An 8,826-nucleotide genomic window follows, 5' to 3' on the forward strand; every position below is an offset into this window, starting at 1 on the left:
GTATAAATGTTTGCTTAGGAAGTCTCTGCAAATCTCAGAGGATACCCTCACAGTGTAGCTGACACACGCACACACGGGAAAAAATATTTACTGGGGTAAAATGCTGATAGACCAGAAAAATACAATTTTAAAGTTCATAATACAAGGGACAGTGTATACATGTACAGTTCTGTAGATGTTATACGTAGATAGTAGATAGCATCAGATCTATAGATCGTATCAGGTCTGTATAATATCAGATCTATATAACATCCGTTCTGTAGAAAGTAGATAGCATCAGATCTATAGATCGTATCAGGTCTGTATAATATCAGATCTGTAGATAGTATCAGGTCTGTATAATATCAGATCTGTAGATAGTATCAGGTCTGTATAATATCAGATCTATAGATCGTATCAGGTCTGTATAATATCAGATCTATATAACATCCGTTCTGTAGAAAGTAGATCAGTAAGGCATTACAAAAGCTTTTACCAAACCCTCTTTTTATTCAACCCTAACAAGCAGACGTGTGTAGAGAGCTTTAGCCAGTGTATTTCAGAGACCAGAGCAGGGCTGGAGGCCCATTGGTTTGTTTAGTGGCGGTTGCTAAGCAGTGCTCACCAAGCAGGATATGTACAGTCACACTTTGGTGGTGACAAGTCCCTGAGGCACACTGGCATTTCCTTTTAATTAACCCAACTACAGTATACTACACCCGACTGAACCATACAGTATAGTACACCCTACAGTATACTACACCCGACTGAACCCTACACCCTACAGTATACTGCACCAGACTGAACCCTACAGTATACTACACCAGACTGAACCCTACAGTATACTACACCAGACTGAACCCTACAGTATACTACACCCTACAGTATACTGCACCAGACTGAACCCTACAGTATACTACACCAGACTGAACCCTACAGTATACTACACCAGACTGAACCCTACAGTATACTGCACCAGACTGAACCCTACAGTATACTGCACCAGACTGAACCCTACAGTATACTACACCAGACTGAACCCTACAGTATACTGCACCCGACTGAACCCTACAGTATACTACACCAGACTGAACCCTACAGTATACTACACCAGACTGAACCCTACAGTATACTACACCAGACTGAACCCTACAGTATACTACACCAGACTGAACCCTACAGTATACTACACCAGACTGAACCCTACAGTATACTACACCCGACTGAACCCTACAGTATACTACACCCGACTGAATACTACACCAGACTGAACCCTACAGTATACTACACCAGACTGAACCCTACAGTATACTACACCAGACTGAACCCTACAGTATACTACACCCTACAGTATACTACACCAGACTGAATACTACACCAGACTGAACCCTACAGTATACTACACCCTACAGTATACTACACCAGACTGAATCCTACAGTATACTACACCAGATTGAACCCTACAGTATACTACACCAGACTGAATACTACACCAGACTGAACCCTACAGTATACTACACCAGACTGAATACTACAGTATACTACACCCGACTGAATACTACAGTATACTACACCCGACTGAACACTACAGTATACTACACCAGACTGAACCCTACAGTATACTACACCAGACTGAACCCTACAGTATACTACACCAGAATGAACCCTACAGTATACTACACCAGAATGAACCCTACAGTATACTACACCAGACTGAACCCTACAGTATACTACACCAGACTGAACCCTACAGTATACTACACCAGACTGAACCCTACAGTATACTACACCAGACTGAACCCTACAGTATACTACACCAGACTGAACACTACAGTATACTACACCCGACTGAACACTACAGTATACTACACCCGACTGAATACTACAGTATACTACACCAGACTGAACCCTACAGTATACTACACAAGAATGAACCCTACAGTATACTACACCAGACTGAACCCTACAGTATACTATACCAGACTGAACCCTACAGTATACTACACCAGACTGAACCCTACAGTATACTACACCAGACTGAACCCTACAGTATACTACACCAGAATGAACCCTACAGTATACTACACCAGACTGAACCCTACAGTATACTACACCCTACAGTATACTACACCAGACTGAAGGTTCAAATATCAAAATGGACTCTGAACCAACTACACTGCTCCAAAAAAATAAAGGGAACACTTAAACAACAACGTAACTCCAAGTCCATCACACTTCTGTGAAATCAAACTGCCCACTTAGGAAGCAACACTGATTGACAATAAATTTCACATGCTGTTGTGCAAATGGAATAGACAACAGGTGGAAATTATAGGCATTTAGCAAGACACCCCCAATAAAGGAGTGGTTCTCCAGGTGGTGACCAGACCACTTCTCAGTTCCTATGCTTCCTGGCTGATGTTTTGGTCACTTTTGAATGCTGGCGGTGCTTTCACTCTAGTGGTAGCATGAGACGGAGTCTACAACCCACACAAGTGGCTCAGGTAGTGCAGCTCATCCAGGATGGCACATCAATGCGAGATGTGGCAAGAAGGTTTGCTGTGTCTGTCAGCGTAGTGTCCAGAGCAAGGAGGCGCTACCAGGAGACAGGCCAGTACATCAGGAGACGTGGAGGAGGCCGTAGGAGGGCAACAACCCAACAGCAGGACCACTACCTCCGCCTTTGTGCAAGGAGGAGCATTGCCAGAGCCCTGCAAAATGACCTCCATCAGGCCACAAATGTGCATGTGTTTGCTCAAACGGTCAGGAACAGACTCCATGAGGGTGGTATGAGGGCACGACGTCCACAGGTGGGGGTTGTGCTTACAGCCCAACACCGTGCAGGACTTTTGGCATTTGCCAGAGAACACCAAGATTGGCAAATTCGCCACTGGTGCCCTGTGCTCTTCACAGATGAAAGCAGGTTCACACTGAGCACGTGACAGACGTGACAATCTGGAGACGCCGTGGAGAACGTTCTGCTACCTGCAACATCCTCCAGCATGACCGGTTTGGCGGTGGGTCAGTCATGGTGTGGGGTGGCATTTCTTTGGGGGGCCGCACAGCCCTCCATGTGCTCGCCAGAGGTAGCCTGACTACCATTAGGTACCGAGATGAGATCCTCAGACCCCTTGTGAGACCATATGCTGGTGTGGTCGGCCCTGGGTTCCTCCTAATAAAAGACAATGCTAGACCTCATGTGGCTGGAGTGTGTCAGCAGGGATTGATGCTATGGACTGGCCCGCCCGTTCCCCAGACCTGAATCCAATTGAGCACATCTGGGACATCATGTCTCGCTCCATCCACCAACGCCACGTTGCACCACGGACTGTCTAGGAGTGGGCGGATGCTTTAGTCCAGGTCTGGGAGGAGATCCCTCAGGAGATCATCCGCCACCTCATCAGGAGCATGCCCAGGCGTTGTAGGGAGGTCATACAGGCACGTGAATGCCACACACACACTACGGAGCCTCATTTTGACTTGTTTTAAGCATATTACATCAAAGTTGGATCAGCCTGTAGTGTGGTTTTCCACAAAAGTATTGAATAAGAATATTTTTCATTCATTCAGATCTTAGTGTTCCCTTTATTTATTTGAGCAGTATATATTCATTTGGGGACAGGTCGAAAAGCATTAAACATTCATGGAAATTTAGCCGGCTTGCTGTTGCTAGCTTATTTGTCCTGGGATAAACATTGGGTTGTATTTTACCTGAAATGCACAAGGTCCTCTACTCAGAAAATGTATCCAAAGATAAAATTGTAAATCTAGTTTGTTTCTAGTCATTTCTCCTCCTTCAGGCTTCTTCTTCTGTGGACTTTATATGGCGGTTGGCAACCAACTTTAAGGTGCATTACCACCACCAACTGGACTGGAGTGGGAACCTCAGTTCATCTTTCAATCACCCACGTGGGTATATGCTCCTAAAAATCAATGAGATGGGAGAGATGGCAATTGCAGCTCGTCAAGCGTCACAAATAGAATCAAGTTCTATTTTAGCGCCTGGCGACACCGACGCTCGTTGACGCTCGCGAGCAGTGTTGGTGCAATGATTGAATAACACGTACGTGTACATTTTTTGTAAAACGCTCGGGTCACTAAATTAATTTACACGTGGTCAGCATGTAACTGTACAGTGAATAAAATACTACACCGGACTGGGGGCCATTTTTGTTATCAAGTTATTTTTCTCGGCTCATACAGGAGTAATAAAAGGCCTAAGTGCACTAGTCTGGTGGATTTATTTACAAAATATATATTTAAAATTGTGATTTATCAGGGAGTGATGCAGCACTCTCAGCAGCCCTACTTCCTGCCGTTTCTAAGACAGGAAAGTTATTCTTACAGTTGAGTCAACAACCATTTCTAAGACAGGCAAGTTACTCTTACAGTCCAAGGCAGCCATTCCTCTGCTACAGTACATTCACATGACACTCCTAAATATCTTATCCAAATCAGCACTGCCGAATGTAATTTTTACTGTGAACATGGAAACTCTGAACAGGCACGGTAGTCCTAAATAATCCTTTAGGTCCAAAAGCAAGAGTGGTAACGCTCCGAGAGAAAGTACAGTACATGTATTTACGTAGGAGTATTGTGGTAATTATGGGGTCTATTCATGCAACAGTCACATTCTGCAAAAAAAACAGATTTTGTTGATTTGCTTTTTTCCTAATGTTGTGCATCAATAGACCCTATAAATCCACACACACACTATTGTGGGATGAGAGAAGGCAAAGCATTAAGTTAAAGAACACTCCATTCCAGATGTTATAGTAGTTAAACGTTTTTGGCGAGGTCGACTCAGTCAGGTCTTTCAAGATTGATGTCGAAATTGGACGTTGGCAAATGCCTTCGAAACCAGCCACTAGGTGGCAACAGTGAGCGCTATTAGCATCAAGTAGGCTTGGGTTTCTGGACGGGGGTAATCTCCTGACTTTGGATCAGAAGGTTGCATGCTCTATCCCAGTAAAAAGACAAACACTAAATAAAAGTAATTCACACAGTTGGAATTCATTAGAACTACTTTCAATGATCAATCCTATGACTCTTGATCAGAAGGTTTAAATCCTGTGGCAACTATTTTTTTTAACCCTAACCTAAACCTTTCAAATTTCGGCACTCATTCCAAATGGTTATCTTTAACTTAGAAATTTGACTTTTGGAGAAATGGAACGATACAGTGCAGCAGGCACAACAAGCAATTCTCTAAATCAAATGTATTTATAAAAGACCCGTTTATCATCAGCAGATGTCACAAAGTGCTATACAGAGACCCAGCATAAAACCACCAAACAGCAAGTAATGCAGATGTATAAGCACGGTGGCTAGGAAAAACTCCCTAGAAAGGCAGGAACCTAGGAAGAAACAGAGAGGAACCAGGCTATGAGGGGTGGCCAGTCCTCTTCTGGCTGTGCCGGGTAGAGAGGAACCAGGCTATGAGGGGTGGCCAGTCCTCTTCTGGCTGTGCCGGGTAGAGAGGAACCAGGCTATGAGGGGTGGCCAGTCCTCTTCTGGCTGTGCTGGGTAGAGAGGAACCAGGCTCTGAGGGGTGGCCAGTCCTCTTCTGGCTGTACTGGGTAGAGAGGAACCAAGCTATGAGGGGTGGCCAGTTCTCTTCTGGCTGTGACGATTGGAGATTATAACAGTACATGGCCAAGATGTTCAAACATTCATAGATGACCAGCATGGTCAAATAATAATAATCACAGTGGTTGTAGAGGGTGCAACAGGTCAGCACCTCAGGAGTATTGTAAGTCGCTCTGGATAAGAGCGTCTGCTAAATGACTTAAATGTAAAAAATGTGAGTAAATGTCAGTTGGCTTTTCAAAGCCGATCATTCAGTTAGAGACAGCAGGTGCGGTACAGAGTCAAAAAACAGCAGGTCTGGGACAGGTAGCACGTCCGGTGAACAGGTCAGGGTTCCATAGCCACAGGCAGAACAGTTAAAACTGCAGCAGTGACATGACCAGTTGGACTGGGGACAGCAAGGAGTCATCAGGGCAGGTAGTCCTGAGGCTCAGGTCCTCCGAGAGGAGAGAGAATTAGAGGGAGCATACTTAAATTCACCATAAGACAGGAGAAATACTCCAGATATAACAGACTGACCCTACCCCCCCCCGACAAACTATTGCAGCATAAATACTGGAGGCTGAGACAAGAGGGGTCGGGAGACACTGTGGCCCCATCCGACGATACTCCTGGACAAGGCCAACCAAGCAGGATAACCCCACCCACCTTGCCAAAGCACAGCCCCCACACCACAATAACATCTGCTAAACACTTGTATGTGACCAATACAATTAGATTTTTTTTTTTAAATAAACACTTTGAAATTTGACATTAGGAGAATGTGTTAATTGAGACAGAGCTTGTTGGGTCTACTCTCCCACATCCTCTTCAGTACGCAGACTGCACCACCTGCTGGTGTGAGGGTACCATGGTCCTGGTAACAGTTGACGATCGTTTCAATAGTAATAGTATCATCAGAATGATATCACACAAGGTTAATTAATAAGAGACTAACACATTACGGATTTTGGAAAGTAGGACTTATTTAATGAAATTATTGCAAAGGTTTTAAAAAAAACATTTTTTTAAAGTGATGCTCGGTGAGAAAAAAAACTAAGTAATTCACACAGTTGGAATGATTTAGAAATCCATTCAATTATCAAAAACACTTTATAAGACAGCCCTCTCTGGGCATGGACATGATTGTTAAGTATTTCCCACCATAGATAGAATGTACAAAATAAAATCACTTAATTTCCAAAACAATTCAAAGAATTTAAATCCTTTTTCTTTCAATATGAACCCTTTTCTTTTACAGGTTAATATGTTTAGGCCTGGTCCCAGATCTGCGGTCTCCCCACAGCCTGGTCCCAGATCTGCGGTCTCCCCACAGCCTGGTCCCAGATCTGCGGTCTCCCCACAGCCTGGTCCCAGATCTGCAGTCTCCCCACAGCCTGGTCCCAGATCTGCGGTCTCCCCACAGCCTGGTCCCAGATCTGCGGTCTCCCCACAGCCTGGTCCCAGATCTGCAGTCTCCCCACAGCCTGGTCCCAGATCTGCGGTCTCCCCACAGCCTGGTCCCAGATCTGCGGTCTCCCCACAGCCTGGTCCCAGATCTGCGGTCTCCCCACAGCCTGGTCCCAGATCTGCGGTCTCCCCACAGCCTGGTCCCAGATCTGCGGTCTCCCCACAGCCTGGTCCCAGATCTGCGGTCTCCCCACAGCCTGGTCCCAGATCTGCGGTCTCCCCACAGCCTGGTCCCAGATCTGCGGTCTCCCCACAGCAATAGGAGAAATAAGAACCCTAAAATGCAATTCTTCAAACCAATCCTGCACCAGCAGTACTAAGCAAGATGATTGGATGGGAGGATAGGCTAGTGTTGCTCAGTACATCTTCCTAAGAGCAAGTGCACAGGAAGCCACACTAGTAAACACAACAGGATATCAATGAAGTGCACAGGAAGCCACACTAGTAAACACAGCAGGATATCAATGAAGTGCACAGGAAGCCACACTAGTAAACACAACAGGATATCAATGAAGTGCACAGGAAGCCACACTAGTAAACACAGCAGGATATCAATGAAGTGCACAGGAAGCCACACTAGTAAACACAGCAGGATATCAATGAAGTGCACAGGAAGCCACACTAGTAAACACAGCAGGATATCAATGAAGTGCACAGGAAGCCACACTAGTAAACACAGCAGGATATCAATGAAGTGCACAGGAAGCCACACTAGTAAACACAGCAGGATATCAATGAAGTGCACAGGAAGCCACACTAGTAAACACAGCAGTATATCAATGAAGTGCACAGGAAGCCACACTAGTAAACACAGCAGGATATCAATGAAGTGCACAGGAAGCCACACTAGTAAACACAGTAGGATATCAGGAACATTCTACTTATCTAGGTAGTGCACATTCATCCTCTCCACACAATAAAAAGCATTGGATCATTGGTGTAAGCATGGGAGTATCCCCCATTTTTCTTACACTAGTCAGTCCCTTTAAAAATCCATGAAGGGAAGTGAACAAGTGGACACTTAGCGAAGCATGTGAAAGAATTGGGACATAGACAACAGCTACAAGCTGACGCTGAAGTACACACACCTCCGAATAAGTGCTGGGACCAGAGTTACTCTCCAATAGCCAATATGGCCATGTAAGTCTATGGCTTCAAATGTTAACTAGAACCAACTGCATACAGTCCTCTACTACTATGGGTGGACTTCACTGACAGTGTCAAAGGTCTCAGCCTAATCCACTGAATATTGAGTCACTCACTAGTCACGACCGGGCCGATGGATCACTTCAGTATCACTGGTATCATGGCATGGATCACTTCAGTATCACTGGTATCATGGCATGGATCACTTCAGTATCACTGGTATCGTGGCATGGGTATCACTGGTATCGCGGGCATGGATCACTTCAGTATCACTGGTATCGTGGCATGGATCACTTCAGTATCACTGGTATCGTGGCATGGATCACTTCAGTATCACTGGTATCGTGGCATGGATCACTTCAGTATCACTGGTATCGTGGCATGGATCACTTCAGTATCACTGGTATCGTGGCATGGATCACTTCAGTATCACTGGTATCATGGCATGGATCACTTCAGTAGCACTGGTATCATGGCATGGATCACTTCAGTATCACGTAGCACTGGTATCATGGCATGGATCACTTCAGTATCACTGGTATCATGGCATGGATCACTTCAGTATCACGTAGCACTGGTATCATGGCATGGATCACTTCAGTAGCACTGGTATCATGGCATGGATCCCTTCAGTATCACGTAGCACTGGTATCGTGGCATGGA

The sequence above is a fragment of the Oncorhynchus nerka genome, linkage group LG16 (assembly GCF_034236695.1).
Source record: "Oncorhynchus nerka isolate Pitt River linkage group LG16, Oner_Uvic_2.0, whole genome shotgun sequence".
NCBI lineage: Eukaryota > Metazoa > Chordata > Actinopteri > Salmoniformes > Salmonidae > Oncorhynchus > Oncorhynchus nerka.